Below are 17,060 nucleotides of genomic sequence, written 5' to 3' on the forward strand. Positions count from 1 at the left end.
AATCCAGTTTAATGAGCCAAAGGAAGCAGTCTTTATTGCTCTTTTAATAGTCTGAGCTAGCTGTCTCTTTGGTCCTGTCATGGGGGATGTCTGGAAGGAGAAGCTATCTTAATTTTAATGACATTAAAATCCCTCTCCCCTTACATCTCAGGCTGCCCCTGGCTGCCTCTAGTCCATTTCAGCTTTCTCATACATACTGTCAGGTCACCAAAAGGCGACTTTTAAACTTGCTGTGGTGGAGCAGAATAATTTTTTCAGCTTCTCACCAGCTAAATTACCTGATAAAGAAGAGTTGCTAACCATCTAATGTTTTTAACAAAGCACTCACAACTGTATCTGTTCAAACAGGGGGCTGCACGCAAGGTGACTGGATAACTTCTGGTTCTGAAGCTGTTATGGGATTAGCCTGTGACTATGGCTTCTGTAAGAAGGACCGGAAAGGTATCAATGGCTTTGGTCTCTGACATAGGCTGTATTTGGGGGCGGGGGGTGGCTTTTGGAAAGTGATTGAGTCAGGAGTGCTCTGCCTTCGTCAAGGGATTACTTCAATTATGGATTCAGATGTTGAATAGGTGGTGAGACTGGAAGGTGGGCCTGGTTGGAGGAAACAGCTCACGGGTCTTTGAGGGGTTTAGTGTTGGTCCTGGCCTCTCCTCTTGGTTCTTTCATCTCTTCTTGGCTACACATAAGGTAAACCGCTTTCTCCTTCCATGTCCTTCTGACATGATGGCCTAAAGGCTCTGAAACTAGGAACCCGAGCCAACCTTTTCTCCTTTGAGATTGTTTCAGGTATTCTGTGGTGAACAAGAGGCCTAACATAGCTGATCTCCGTGGGTCTGGCCTGTGGTGCCCTGTGCTTTATTGCTGGTCCTGTTTAACCATTCTACATAGTGTCTGTTTGCATGTAGACTTTCTTTGGCACTTTCCTTCCTGTTTGTGAGGATCTTCTCCACCCTTCACCCAATGATGTGAGTTTCCCTCATTGTATCTCTCAGAATCCTCTGCTAAGGGGGAGTGTAAGGAGGGCTTTAATGATAAAGTAGTGCTTCCTCTCTACAGTCCACTAAACGGCTATAAACATGCTATTTAGATAGCTTGGGCTTTATCAAAACACGTATACAAGCTTTCTACTGCATACCATAATAAAGATTTAAAATTATATATATATTATATATACATATATTAAAATAAATCCTTGATGAAGATTGACACAGGAACCATGTCTCCTGCTTACTTTGCCTTGTTCAGCCCTGCTTCCCCCCCACGCCTGATCTTGCATTCACTCTCCTGTGATGTGCACAAACACTCCTTGCCCAGAAACCAGTTTGACTGAATCTTTTACATCCCGAATGCTTGCATATCTTCATTCCAGATCTTATGAAGCTGTTTCGAATTAAGGTTAAAGATCCTTTATCACCTGGGGTGTTCAAAAATAATAGTTCACATTTAATGTAGCATTTATAGTGTTTCTCACAATGTTCTAAACATTTTGCATATATTAAAGAATCAATTCCATTAGACGATTTTATCAAATAGGTGATTATTGCTGTTTCATACATGAGAAAACTGGGGCACAAGGAAAATGAATAAATTATTAAAAAGAAACAAAGGTATACAGATTCAACGCAATACCCATCAAAATTCCAACTCAGTTCTTCATAGAGTTAGAAAGAACAATTCTCAAATTCATCTGGAATAACAAAAAACCCAGGATAGCTAAAACTATTCTCAACAATAAAAGAAATTCTGGGGGAATCAGTATCCCAGACCTCAAGCAATACTACAGAGCACTAGTGTTAAAACCTGCATGGTATTGGTACAGTGACAGGCAGGTGGATCAATGGAACAGGACTGAAGATCCAGAAACGAACCCACACACCTATGGCCACTTGATCCTCGACAAAGAGGCTGAAAACATCCAATGGAAAAAAGATAGCCTTTTCAACAAATGGTGCTGGTTCAACTGGAGGTCAGCATACAGAAGAATGTGAATTGATCCATCCTTATCTCTTTGTACTAAGCTCAACTCCAAATGGATCAAGGACCACCACATAAAGCCAGACACTCTGAAGCTAATAGAAAAGAAACTGGGGAAGATACTTGAGGACATCGGTACAGGGGGAAAGTTCCTGATCAGAACACCAATAGCATATGGTCTAAGATCAAGAATAGACAAATGGGACCTCATAAAATTACAAAGTTTGTGTAAGGCAAAGGACACCATCAAAAGGACAAATCGGCAACCAACAAATTGGGAAAAGATCTTCACCAACCCTACATCAGATAGAGGGCTAATATCCAATATATATAAAGAACTCAAGAAGTTAGACCCTAGAAAGCCAAATAACACTATTAAAAGTTGGGTACAGAGCTAAACAAAGAATTTTCACTGGAAGAACTTCGGATGGCCGAGAAGCATCTTAAAAAATGCTCAACTTCATTAGTCATTAGGGAAATGCAAATCAAAACAACCCTGAGATTTCACCTTATACCAGTCAGAATGGCTAAGATTAAAAACTCAGGAGACAGCAGGTGTTGGCGAGGATGTGGAGAAAGAGGAACACCCCTCCACTGCTGGTGGGGTTGCAAATTGATACAACCACTCTGGAACTCAATCTGGCGGTTCCTCAGAAAACTGGGCACATCATTTCCGGAGGATCCTGCTATACCACTCCTGGGCATATACCCAGAGGATTCCCCAGCAAGTAATAAGGATACGTGCTCCACTATGTTCATAGCAGCCCTATTTATAATAGCCAGAACCTGGAAAGAACCCAGGTATTTCTCAATGGAAGAATGGATGCAAAAAATGTGGTATATCTACACAATGTAGTACTATTCAGCCATTAGAAACAATGAATTCATGAAATTCTTAGACAAATGGATGGAGTTGGAGAACATCATACTAAGTGAGGTAACCCAGTCTCAAAAGATTAATCATGGTATGCACTCACTAATAAGTGGACATTAGCCTAGAAAATTGGAATACTCAAAACATAATCCACACATCAAATGAGGTACAAGAAGAACGGAGGAGTGGCCCCTGGTTCAGGAAAGACTCAGTGCAGCAGTATAGGGGAATTCCAGAACAGGGACGTGGGAAGGGGTGGATGGGAGGACAGGGGGAGAGAAGGGGGCTTATGTGACTTTTGGGGAGTGGGGGGCCAGAAAAGGGGAAAGCATTTGAAATGTAAATAAAAAATATATCGAACAAAAAAAAATTAAAAAAAAAGAAACAAGGGAAGGAGATGTATTGATATTCCTGGGAAAAGTGGGAAGGGGAGTTTGGGGTGCATGAAATTGTCAAACAATAAATCAAATTTTTAAAAGTATGTTTTTAAAAATGTCTTTTTAAAAAAATGAAACCAAGCACTTTCCTGGTACAATAGTAAATCAGCTTGTACCTCCCCATCAAAGGCTCTGGGGTAAACTTTGAGAAGAGAGAGTTACTAGGGCACCCCACTTGCATGGGATTGCCTAGGCAAGTGTTTTCCTGGGTTCAGTTGCTTAAGGATTCAGAAACCACTGTAGCTGTGGTACAAGGGGGATTGACTAGTTCCCAGTCTATTTGCAGATCTTGATGCTGCGTGTGGTGTTGGCTTTGCAGGTGCACAAAACAGAGCGGTTACGCTATATGCTTCCTTGGACAGGTAACCTGGAGGAGAGCCTGTGAGGCCGGTGTGCAGCAAGGTTGGATGCCTTTCAGGGAGGCCTTGCGGGGTAGTGCATGAAGCTGTGAGAGTGAAACCGAAGTTGCACTGGAGATCACAGGACTGGGGAGATGCCAGGAATGTGAAATATCTGCAGAGGGAAGCTGTACGCAATAAATAGAGGCAGCCAAAACAGAGAGCATGTGGGCTGCAAATGCCAGGCGATGGGAGTGGGGCTCCTGGAGCTCACGGCACACTACCACGTGTCCCAGATGCTGGACACAGATGTACAGGAGGTTTGTCCAGTCTTTCTTTGGTATCCTCTTATTTCTTCTTTTTGGAATAGAAGTATTTAATCTATGCCATTGTCTGTTGTAAAAGTCATGTTAATAATCAATTAGTTGATGTTAGAACTGATAATGTTCATTTTGATTTTTTAGGAGCTCCTAGTTAAGAGACTACCTTGAATCTCAGTAGAGCCTAAGTTAAAGTTTTAGAAGTGTTAGTCTAAGACACAGAGGACTCTGGAAATGAACTAAGTCCTCATTACATTGTGAGACAGCTGTTAGTCATTTGGAGCCAGTATGAAACATTATGGTTTGTCTATGACAAGCCCCCAGAGCCCATGGGCTTGTGTTTTGAATATTTGTTCCCTAGCTGGTGGTTGCTGATTGTGGAATAAGGGGTAGGAAAATTAGGATTGGCCCTTTGTTTCTGAACCCCAAGGCTGTGATTGGATTTTGACAGCCACAGTCATTTAATACTGACCACTTACAGACACACTCTTATCCTATTTGTGTGTGAGCTGTTTCAGTCTTTTGTTTTTCCAAAGTTATATGTGCACATTGTTTAAAGGGCTAATGTTTAAAGGATTGTAACAAAAGCCTCAGTCCCCTTGAACTTGTTTCTTGTATCCAAGAAATGATATCTGATATTTCTGATAGATACATGTTTCCTCTGGTGTTAATTTCTATATTTCTCAGTAATGTTTTTGATTTTTTTTTGAGACTTTGCGTGTGGGCTTCCCCTCATATACCTCTATTATTTTACGTATTGCTAGTTGCCGGTCGGTAGACTGTGAGAAGAAGCCTGGTAATGGGTAGACACCTCGGAGACCCTGAAGGGATGGCAGGAGCTTCGCCTGCTCCCAGCAGCAGGCCCCTGTCACATAGCTGTAGCACCCCCAGAGAGAGATTTTGTGGCCACCAGTCACATAGGGGCAACGCCCCAAGACCTTCCACACTTAGATGAGGCATCTGTAACATCTCAGACCAGTAGGCAAAGAGAAGTGACCAGTCACATAGGCCTAAAACAGAGTTCTCCATGCTAATGAGGTACTTAGAGGCCTGGCTTAGCCAATAAGCTTCCCTTCCCAGACATTCCTCCCTGCAAAAGGTATTTAATCTCAGGCCCACCCTGAGAAGTGGGGTGTGGTTTTATGCATTCACTTTCCCCTATACAATAACTTGTTCAGAACCATTGGCTGTCTTTTTTCACCAAGATCTGCTGTGGGGAGGCATGGAAAAGGCCTTCACCTACAGAGCCACAGCCTAATCTCTCATAGAAGGCCTCTCTGTGCTCCTAGTCACAATCAACACCAAGCCATCTTTAAGCCAAGTACAATCTCTCCATTGGGAGCCTCCCTCTTCCTCCCCCACTGCTCCAGGCTAGACTGTCCCCAGTCCACCAGCCTCTGACTCAAATCTCTGTTCTTCAGCGACTCCCAGCAGCACCTGGATTTCCAAGAGTCTGAGGAGCCCCCAGCCCCAGCCTTGTCTCAGGCCTTGGGACCCCAGAACCATCTCCGGCTTCCCACATCTCAGACTGTGTTTCCCACCCCTGGAGCTGTTCCTTGGTGCTTCCTTATGGCCCAGCGCCCGTCCTGGCATGGCGATAAGCACAGTCAAACTTAGTGCGGAGCCGTGTACTGTAGGTGAGAGGTGGTATAGTTAGGATCTGTTAGCATGCCGTTTAGCGCCATCTTCATGTGGCTCAGACTTAGCAGACAGGACCGCAGCAGTTCTGGTTCCTCCACACTTAGTTACTCCGCCTTTGCAGAGTCACTTCTGTTGTGTCAGTATCTTAGCATTTCATTGGAGGGTTGTGCCATCAGATTTATTCAGATTGGATCACAGAATTATGACTTCTCAGATGGCTATGTGCTGCTCTGGGATGTCTCAGTCTTGTTTCATCATGATATTATACCCTAATTTTATCATTTAAAATTTCCAGCAAGGGTATTATAGGCAGCTGGCATGAGTTAAATATTAACTATTTATAGAGTATGTTGGCCATATAAGAGAAACAAGAAATGAATAACCTGTAAGGCCGAACAAAGATAACATAAAAAAAAGAAAATTACAGGATCATGTTTTTATGAACATAGTTACAAAAGTCCTCAGTTAAACATTATCTTACCTGATCCAAAAATATTTATTAAAAATAGTGAAATTTGGGACAAATAAAATTTAGATATGATTTATTGGTTTTAGTTTTTATGACTAAGTACTTGTTTCTTCTGCCTACCAAAGAGATATACCAGTGATTCCCTTCCTCTTGTTAACTAGCTCTTCATTAGCCGCCCTTGGACGCATCGCTGAGCCTTAACTTTCTTTCCACACGGTGAAGTTTGTAAGGAACTCCATTACTTCCTGCTTTGTGGGCGACATGCCCCCAGATGCCACATGTGTGTGCTCTCTGTGCCTGCCGCGCAGTCTTCGACCTGGCCCGGTCCCGCAGGCATCTGAGGAATCTCTTCCAGTGAGTTGAGTGTCATGGCTTCCTTTCTGTGGCTTTGTTCCCTCATTTCCATGAGCACATTTTCCAATAGTTTCTGAGAAACTGTGTTTGAGAGACAGAAAGTCCAAATGACCAGTGGTGGGCAAGTTGCTTGCCATGTCCTAGTGTCCAAAGCTTTGTTGATCCAGCCTGCAATACTGCTATTGAGTACTGCCTAGGCAGTTCTGATCCTCTGAGTCGTGGGCGTTAAACCTCAGGGTATCTAGGATGCTTTCTTTGTACCAGTCCTCCTGTGTCTCTCTGTTCATTGTGCTGGGTCTTCAGTGGGCACTTTCAGTCTGGAGAATCGTGATTCTCAGATTCAGAAATGGTAGTGACAAATTCTCAATTTTATTTTATTTTTCTAGATAGCCTTGCCTTCAGAAGATACTGGATTTCCTGGACAGAACATTAATAATCTTACATTTTCACTTCTCTTTTATATGCTTTCCTTCTTCACATTTTCTAAAGATTTCAACTAAATATTTGACATCTTTATTAACCAAAAAGAATCTTAGTCATTGTATTTTTAACTTCTTAGAATTTTTTCTAATTCTTTGATATTCCTGTCATGCTTACATTTTGTGTGTGTGTGTGTGTGTGTGTGTGTGTGAGAGAGAGAGAGAGAGAGAGAGAGAGAGAGTGTGTGCAGGTGCTCATTGCAGACCAGAAAAGCATGTTGGATGTACCATGTGGGTTCTGGGGACGGAATTCTGGTCCTCTGTAAGAGCAACAGTGTTCTTAGTTCCTGAACCATCTCTCCAGGTGGAGACTGTCTTGAATGCCAAGTGATTCTAAGTCTTCTATTCTTGTTTAAGGAGAAAATTTTGAAATTGTATTTGAACAATGCTTTTTAATTAGTGTAATTCACCGCAGGCATAATTTATACACTTGAAACTCTTTTGTTATTTTTTTCTATAATGTTATCATTAGATTTTTTTCCTGGGATAATTACTTTTCTCCCAAGATATATATATATATATTTACATGAGGATGGTATGTAAGACTTGGTTGTTGCTGATTTGGATGTGAGTGATAGGACAGACTTGGAGTTTTAAATACATATACATACAATTTTTAGTCAGTGGACCTGGCTTCATTCTTTAACAGAGAAGGGCGGGACCTTGACTGCAGACTTGTCCTCTTAATCTATCTTTCCTCTAGTCTATGGCATCTTCTGAAGCATTGGTGCCCCCTAGTTCCTTAAGCATTATGTCATGTATACCATTTACATTTTCTTCTGTGGGCATGCCAACCAACCAACCAACCAAGCAGTCAGCCAGCCACCCAGCCAACCAACCAACCAACCAACCAACCAACCAAAATCAACCAAACCAGCCAACCAACCAGCTAGTCAACCAAAAACCACCCACCCACCTAAATGCATTCCTTTTCTACTTTACTGTATATTGCTCCAGGTTTTCAGGTATCTGCTATTTTCATCACCAATGAAGCTTCTGCTTCTGTTCATTGTCTTTGTTAATTGGATCTTTATCTTTAGGATGATGTGTAAACATATACTTTGGTATTCTAAATGCAGAAGTTTTCTCGCTGTTTTTGCAAATAAGAAAGTGGTAAGTAAGGACTAAGTGGCTTTTGACTTCCATTTTCACTTGCTGGTGAGTTAGAGATCTCCACCATGCTAATGACCCCACCTGACCCACATTCAACGCACTGGTCTTCCTATTTTTCTTTCTTTCTTTCTTTCTTTCTTTCTTTCTTTCTTTCTTTCTTTCTTTCTTTCTTTCTTTCTTTCTTTCTTTCTTTCTTTCTTCCTTCCTTCCTCCTTCCTTCCTTCCTTCTCTTTCTTTCTTTCTTTCTTTCTTTCTTTCTTTCTTTCTTTCTTTCTTTCTTTCTTTCTTTCTTTCTTTCTTTCTTCCTTCCTTCCTTCTTCCTTCCTTCCTCTTCTTTCTTTTCTTTCTTCTTTCTTTTCTTTCTTTCTTTCTTTCTTTCTTTCTTTCTTTCTTTCCTTTCTTTCTTTCTTCCTTCCTTCCTTCCTTTCCTTCTCTTTCTTTCTTTCTTTCTTTTTCTTTCTTTCTTTCTTTCTTTCTTTCTTTCTTTCTTTCTTTCTTTCTTTCTTTCTTCTTTCTTTCTTTCTTTCTTTCTTCTTTCTTTCTTTCTTTCTTCCTTCCTTCCTTCCTTCCTTCCTTCCTTCCTTCCTTCCTTCTCTTTCTTTCTTTCTTTCTTTCTTTCTTTCTTTCTTTCTTTCTTTCTTTCTTTCTTTCTTTCTTTCTTTCTTTCTTTCAATGCCATCTCTATCCTTCCATTGATTCCAGCCTACACCTTGTAGTTATTTATGTTCTACTCTTTGTCATATCTATAAATTCTTTGCCACATTCTTCTCGCCTTCCTCCAAACTAGCTAATATTGGAGAACTTTAGGGCTAGTCCTTAGTTGTTTCTATGTCCATTTTCTATTCATTTGACTCTACATGTGATTTTATCTGTTACATTAAGATCTTTAAGCACCATTCACATGCAGACAACTCCCAAATCCCAAGTCTACCTCTTTCCATGTCAGGCCTTACCCCGCGCGTCAGGTTCAGAGTCCAACTTTAGAATCTCTATTTGGCTGCCAAATAAACATTTCAATCTCAGGATGATAAGCCCAAATCTTCACTACCTTGGCTACATGTGGAATCTCCCTATTTGTTTGAAGCAGTGCTTCTCAACATGTGGGTTGCGACCTCTTTGGTAAACTTCTTATCTCCAAAAATATTTATGTTATAATTCATAACAGTAGCAAAGTTACAGTTATGAAGTAACAATGAAATAATTATATAGTTGGGGGGCACTACAACATGAGAAACTGAATTAAAGTTAGGAAGGTGAGAACTGCCTAAAGTTTAGAGCATCTCTGTCCTTCCATTGATTCCAGCCTACACGTTGTAGTTATTTATGTTCTACTCTTTGTCATATCTATAAATAACCCATCTTACTCTTATGTGGTCAAGGTCCAACCACATTGCTAACACCCTTATCTAACCATGGACATCTCACTAGACTGTGGTAGCCATTTCTTAGATTGTTCCCTGCTGGTACATTTGCATCAACAATATAAACACAGTAATTCACAACTCTACTTCAGGTGGAGGGATGCTTTTGAAATGCAACCTGCCTCACTTCATGATTGAAATTCAGTGGGCTAAAGGGATGTGGCTCCAGCATCTCTCTCTCAGGCCTTCATTTTCACTTGTTATTCTGCTGTCCTCAAATAATACAGGCAGCTCTCATCCCAGGGCCTTTGCCCTGTTCCTCGGGAAGAAACAATCTTCCCTGCTCCCAGTTAATCACACGACTCCTTCCAGTCATGCAAGCCTATGAATTCTTGTCATATTGTATTTTCTTTGTCTCATTATATAAAAACACTCCTTTTTAGTTGGAGATGGAGTTTGCTCTGTAACAATGCTTTTCCAGTTTCAAAGCCAATGATAGATCATGTTCCATTTTCCCAAGTAAATAACAATGTTGGTGACACTTTCTTCTGCTCTGCACAAATCCTTCCCATCTGCTGGCTCTTAACACCCACAACCTGGTTTTCATATGTAAGTAATGTATGGCCTTCTATATTTGAATTTTTATAAGTTCAGAAGAATTGATGTTTAACTTTCATCATTTTTGTATGAAGTGGTTAGCCTTACAGCTTTCCTTTCTAAAAGTAAAACTTAGCACTGAGATGCATCACAAAGGATGGGCGTGTTTCAGGTTGCCGAGCCATGTAATGTCCTCCAGGCCTTGAACATTGACAGTTACTCCCTAGAGCAGAAGAAACACTTTCAAAGCCTTCAGATTCCTAAGGAGGCTCTTTGGGATGTAATGAGAGGGTACAAAGAATGCCTACCTGCAACATATAAATTGTGCCACATACCCAATTCTGTAATTTGTGGAAATGTGAATCTTCAGACACAGAGCACTTTTCTACACTCCAGTTATATTGGATGTAATGGTATTTTATTTTGAAGTAAACATGTTTTCTGGAACTAATGGAAGGTCATTTAAGTCAGATAGCTTTAAAACATACAAAATATGTGGAGCCAACATGACTGGTGATGGTTCAGCATTGCTTGTTGGTCCTTTATTCTTTCGACCCCAGTGAAAATCTCACACTTGTCTCATAGCTTTTCTGCCCATGGTTAGATATTCCGAAGATAATTTTAAACCCATCTTTTATAGGTTTCAATCAATAGTTTAAGTTAGAATTCTTCTCTCTTTCCTCACCTGGAGCCTGAATTGCCTGAAATGATAGGACAGTCTAGGGTGTGGTGGCTTTCTCTATTCCTCTACTTTTTGAACACGCCCCATACCATCCCTGGCCCCAATCTTAGATCCCCTCTAAGAGGCTTCAACTAACACAGGGCACATCACCTGGGCACTGTGCTGGCCTCAGGAGGGCAGCACTCAGCTAGCTGTGCTATCAAGGCAGAGGTCAACCCAACACTCCACTTCTAGATTTTCCAGACAAAAGTCAGGTCTCAGGTCACTGTGTTCCTCAGCTGTAAGGAGGATGGAGGGAGAGATTACTGGGAGAGACAACTGGATTTGGGGTGGGCATCTCTGGGACCAGCTAGAAACCTAGGGCATGGAAACTTCCAGGCATCTGTGATGGTGAACCTATCTAAGACTCCTAGCAATAGGGAATATGGAGTCTGAAATGGCCATCTAACTAGGCGAGATTCCAATAGATAGATTTGAATACTGACCAAGCTATAAAACCGTAAACCCACAATTTGTCCTGCCTACAAGATGTGTCAGGTTAAAGCATGGAAGGAAGAGGCAGCCAATGGTTGGCCTTACTTGCGACCCATGCCAGGAGAGGAAGCCCACCCCTGGCACTGTTAATGATAATCTGCTATGTTTGCAGACAGTAGCCTAGTATAACTGTGATCAGAAAGGCTTCACCCCAAACTGATGGAAACTGATGCAGAGATCCACAGACAAACATTAAGTGGAGCTTGGGGAATTCTGCAGAAGAAGGGGCAGAAGGATTGAAGGAGTGAGGGGGTCAAGGACACCACAAGAAAATCTATAGTATCAACTAACCTGGGTCATAGGTGCTCACAGAGTTTTTGTTAACCAGAGATCATACATGGGATGGAACTAGGCCCTCTGCACATGTGACATATTGTGCAGCTTGCTCTTTATGTGGGGCCTGTAACTGCAGGAGCAGGGGCTGTATCTGACTCGGTTGCCTGTCTTTGCATACCTTTCCCTGACTGGGCTGCCTTGGCTATATAGCCTTAATAGAAGTAGCACTTAGCCTTATTGCAACTTGATAGACAAGGCTGGTTGCTATTTGTGGGAGGTCTTTGCTGAGGAGAAAGGAGGAGGGGTAAATGAGGGGAAGGCATGGTAAGAGGGAGGGATTGAGAGGAGAGGGGGGAAGGGAAGCTGCGCTCAGGATGTAAATAATTAGAAAAGAGGAAGAAAGAAAAGAAATGAAAGGAAACTCCAAGGGCCCTGAAAGTTTCTAGATGGAGCTCAGCAGCTGTCTCTCCTCCCTGCTGGGGTAGATGGAGCCCACCAGCTCTCCCTCCTCCCTGCTGGGGTAGATGGAGCCCACCAGCTCTCCCTCCTCCCTGCTGGGGTAGATGGAGCCTACCAGCTCTCCCTCCTCCCTGCTGGGGTAGATGGAGTCCACCAGCTCTCCTTCCTCCCTGCTGGGGTAGATGGAGCCCACCAGCTCTCCCTCCTCCCTGCTGGGGTAGATGGAGCCCACAGTACAGGTTTCTTTATTTTCCCTTCTCAACTGGATCCCTTCTCTTTCTTGCTCTCTCAGGCTTCATATTCTTATGCTAGGGCGAGCTCCAGATTCACGGAATGGAATGGAGAGGGGGCAAAAGGGAAGCTCATTTTATAGAATAATTTTAGTCATAAATGGAATCAGGATTTCACTGTCTCTCAGCTCTACTGCAACAACCTGTATTCGTGGTCAGGCTGGGGTTCTGAGCTCTTCACAGCATTTAGAGTCACACTAAGGTTATTTACTAAAAGTCAAAGATATGGCACTAGTGGGACGTGCCCGTCAGGATTCACCCTGCAAGAGTCACCTTAAACCGAACAATAGTGGGGCACAGTGGCCCTTCTCGATCCTTGGAGAGACCCTGAGGAAGACCTGTGGAGTACTATTACCAAATGTGTTTAACTCTATCTGACCTTCAGTTGTCTCCCTATCAGATAGACTGAGAGGGAAATGGTCTCCAAAACAGATTACAGGAAGTTTGGTCAAGGTCACTAAAGAGAAAATGGGGTGGATAAATCATTTTAGGTTAAAAGAGATTGACTAGCTGTTGATGTTTTGTCTAAGCTCCACCCCACACCTACCTGGCAATAACCAGGTATGCCCCGCCCCAGAGATCTGGCCCACTATAAGAGGGGCTACTTGCCCCTCCTCTCCCTCTTTGCTCTCTCTGCTCTCCTACATTGTCTCACCTCTCTGCCCCTTGGGCTCTCCCCCCACCCTCCACATGGTCATGGCCGGCCTCCACTCCACTTTTCTACTCTCTCTCTCTCTCTTTCCTTTCTCTCTCTCTTTCCTTTCTCTCTCTCTCTCTCTCTCTCTCTCTCTCTCTCTCCCCCCACTAACTCCCATCCCCTACTCTGAATAAACTCTATTCTATACCATGCCTGTGTGTGTGTGGTCCCTCAGGGGCAGAGGTGCCCAGGCAAGGGCCCGCCTGGACACCTTCCCCCATGCTGCCGAGCCACACTCCCCTAGCTCCCTATCCTCCCCCTTTTTAAGCCCCCACACTAGCCACAACAGAACATCCTACACAACCCTGTAGGACTAAATCTTCCTTTTCCTTTTCCTTTTCTCCCTTTAGTGCCAGGGATTGAAACCAGGACCGAATGCATGCTAGGCAAGCGCGCCACACTCAGCTGCATCTCAGGACCACTTTTAGTCAGACTGTGTTCCCAACTTCCTTTCAGAGAAAAACAAAACAAACCATATGAATCTGTGAAGGGTACTAGAGGAAACAGGAGCATGCCTTGAGTGCTAGATTATGGGAGTGTGCTGGAATGTCTTGCATATGATGACTGTCCTGGTCATATGAGGACTGCTTTTAATCAGGAGATAATGGAGAAAGTATTCAAGGGTGAAGTGTTCACTGAACAAGAGCAGACAGAACTTATAGCAGCTTGAAACATGGAGACAATGTGTATCAGGTGTTCATTCTTCTGTTTTTCTGTACTTTTTAATTTTCTTAAAAAGTTGGAGAAAGAAAAGAAATCATGGAGCCAGCTTTGTCACCTCATTCTGATATGTTGATTGTGTTTTAGGACCTAACTGAAACTTCATCTTCCTCTTATTCATATAAAATCCCATAAGTATAAGCATATGCAACAACAGTAAGCCCCTTGAAATACTGATATTTCAACTTAAATGAACACAATTCTTTGTCACAAGATTGTTGGAAAGAGAATGTGACTTTCCCATTCTTCCTGTTTTATAAATAAGAATCAGAGGAGTTCTAATCAGCTCATCCTCATCCACATACTGGCACCAAAGTCCTCTCATTGTATTTTCTCAGCACACCTATGAATATCCAGGACTTTAACCAACCACACACTCCTGGACTCTTTTTGTATAGAGTAAGGAGGAGACCATGAAGTACTTGCTCAGATCACTGTGTGAGAATGGCTGATTAGCATCCCTACAAGTGTCTCTGCTCCCTCCATTCAACAGGAATGCTGGGAACCCTCAAAGATAATGCTGCTGCTACGTTCTTCAGCCCCCCATGCAGGTAGAGAGCTATCGTGGGTGATGTCATCTCTAGTTCCAAAGCACATGCACGCCATTACAGACCTGCTGTACTGTGGAGCAATGGGGAACCTATAGGAATGGATTCCCTTGAGAGTGAGTCAACATGTCCTCAGAATATTGAGTTAAATCATGTCACATCTCTAGGTGTCTTTTTGAGAGCTGACAGCTCATGGAAGGAAGCGCATGCGAGTCATAGATAGAATACTAAGCAGCTCTTTCTTTACCTGACAGCTGGGGTGAGCAAAAGCAGAGTCTCCTCTCTCTCTCTCTCTCTCTCTCCTCCCCTCCTCTCCCACTTCTCTCTCCCTATCTTTGTAATGGCAAACAGTTTAAGGAGAAAAGTTGAATAACAATAACAAAAACAAAAACAAAAACAAAAACCAACCAACCAAAAAACCATTTCACCCCTGGCAGGGGCTACAGTCTAGAGAAGCCAAACAGCCCACTTTGTTTCTTTATGAGTCTACTAGTAAGGGCTGAATTTACAACTGAATGAAGATGGAGAGAAAAGAGAAGGTAGACATGGGAGAGAAAACACAGGAAGTTGTATACAATATATTCACGTCCTTTCCCAAGATCATCCATTCCCACCAGGATTTTATAGATTGAGAAGTCAGTCTATAATTAATTCCAACCAAAGCACCGTATGAGTAAAAACTTGATTTTAGGATTTTTTTTTTTTAATTTACAGTCAGCTCTTTACATATATCCTGCAGGTTACCATTTCAGTACCCCATAATTCTTCTGAAGCTCCTTTCTCAATCTGTGGTTAACACTGCTAACCAGGAGCCTGTTTCTGACAGGTAGGACCATAGTGATCTGTGTACAGACCTTCTCGGGCCTCTCCTAACTCTGGGACATTTTTCACCAGGTCTTGAGGACTCCTTGCGAAATGGTATGACAGCCGCTAGCTTGGGCGCTTTGTCCCATGAATTCCGCTGCTTTACCTAAGACCATTCATTCCTCTGCAGGAAGCAAGAGAAACAAACAAGGAAATAAATGGGAGGAAAGAAGTAGTTTGTGAGACATAGGCAGAATTTACCAAACGTGATAGGACTAGTAACTACCATGGAAGCAGCTGAGACAGAGGAAGAACTGGGAACTTAGGAGATTTATAACACATATCTCTCTCTGTCTCTGTCTGTCTGTCTGTCTCTCTTTCTTTCTCTCTCTCTCTGTCTCTCTCTCTCTAGTGTTTTAAATTTTAGAATTATTTTATGTACATGAGTGTTTCATCTGTACATATGTTTGTGCACCTGGTGTGTGTATAACTGGAACTCAGAGACCAGATCCCCAGGAACTGGAGTGACCAATGGTCGTAAGCCACCATGCTGGGGATTGAACTGAGTCCTCTGTGAGAGCTGCATTCTTAACACACTGAGCTGTCTCTCTAGGCCCCCATGTGTGTTGAAGTATGTATATGAATGAAACATATGAAGACATATAAGATCTTCAATTAGCTCTCCACTGCTCGCCCCCGTACTAGCCTTGAACATACATTGTATAAGACGTGAACAACGTTCTTAGGTGTCCATCTGTTAATTGTGCATTAGCTGATGACTGACAGCTAATGGCCAGCTGTACTTATCCCTGATTTTTTTTTTTTTTGGTGGTGTTGTTTTGTTTTTGTGTTTTTTTCAAACTCAAATGCATTACTGAACCATGTCCTTTCTGCTGAGTGATATTTTTCAAATCCCAGATCTGATCCCTGTAACTGCACCACTCTGGGCAAAGCCAAAGTGTCAGAGAGAGAACAGCTCTGGGGACCTCTGTGTGCCCTAAGACTTGGGAATCTGGGTCTTTCTACACAGTTCAGTCCTAATTACTTTAGCCATCCCTATCGGTTCTCCATTTCCTCTTGTACTTTGTTTTCATTGATTTGATTAAATTTTGTGATTCGTGCATTTTATTCTTTTATTATTGATTTATATATGTGTGGTGTCTGCAAGTGTGCATACCCATGTGTGTGGACATGTATGCAGAGGCCAGAGGAGGACATCTGGTGTCCTTTTCTGCCAGTCTCCCTGTGTTGTTCCCTTGAGATAGGGTTTCTCACTGAATGTGAACCACCTCGGTTTGATCAGGCTGCTCAGCCTCTGAGAACTGCCCGTCTCTTCTCCACGAGTCTGGCCCTACAGGCATGCATGACCATGCCTGGCTGGCTTTTATGTGGTTGCTGGGGATTTGAACTCAGGTCTTGTACTTGTGTAGCATCTGCTTTTATCCACAGAGCCATCTCTCTACCCCCCAAATTTCTTAGTTATTGTCTGTCTGCACAGCCAGCAAACACGTAACTTCTAGAAGGGCAATATTTTTTGTCAGATTTATTAATGTCTAGTTCTCCTAGGTGCCCAGAAAAGTGCTTGGCACATGGTGGGAATTCAGCAAATGTCAATTGAGAATGAGTTGATCTTCTTTGCTTTTTGTTCGTTTGTTTGTTTTTGTTTTTGTTTTTTTTTTTGGGGGGGGAGATATCTTTGAAAATAGCTGCAGGCACAGGACCATCTTTTAGGCTGAAGCCTGGAAAATCTATAGTTAAATTAATGCAGAGCAATATTCCAAGGAGAAAACAAATAGCTTATAAGAAAATTATATTGTGCCCACTGGCTTGATCTACTCCTGACCCTGTTTAGCCCTGTAGCTTGGCCTTCACTGGGTTTCATTATGTTATAATTTAAAGACCTTGGGTGTCTCCCATAGTTACCTTTGAGAAGAAAGGTGTGTGTGTGTGTGTGTGTGTGTGTGTGTGTGTGTGAGTGTGTGCGCATTATATGGTGCACTCCATAAAGAAGGCTTAAGCTGCTTCGCCTTGGCTGGGAGGGAGGTGGTGAGCCCTCACTAATGGCTCACTCCCATGGTGCTTTGCATTTT

At 42.6% G+C, this 17,060-nt stretch overlaps 1 protein-coding gene across 1 annotated transcript in view; it reads right to left on the bottom strand.

Annotated features, from left to right (window-relative positions):
* Nucleotides 1-17,060, bottom strand: part of Kcnab1 (potassium voltage-gated channel subfamily A regulatory beta subunit 1) — a 274,528-nt gene that overhangs the window by 35,845 nt on the left and 221,623 nt on the right. The window lies entirely within an intron of this gene.

The sequence above is a fragment of the Apodemus sylvaticus genome, chromosome 4 (genome assembly GCF_947179515.1).
Source record: "Apodemus sylvaticus chromosome 4, mApoSyl1.1, whole genome shotgun sequence".
Lineage (NCBI taxonomy): Eukaryota > Metazoa > Chordata > Mammalia > Rodentia > Muridae > Apodemus > Apodemus sylvaticus.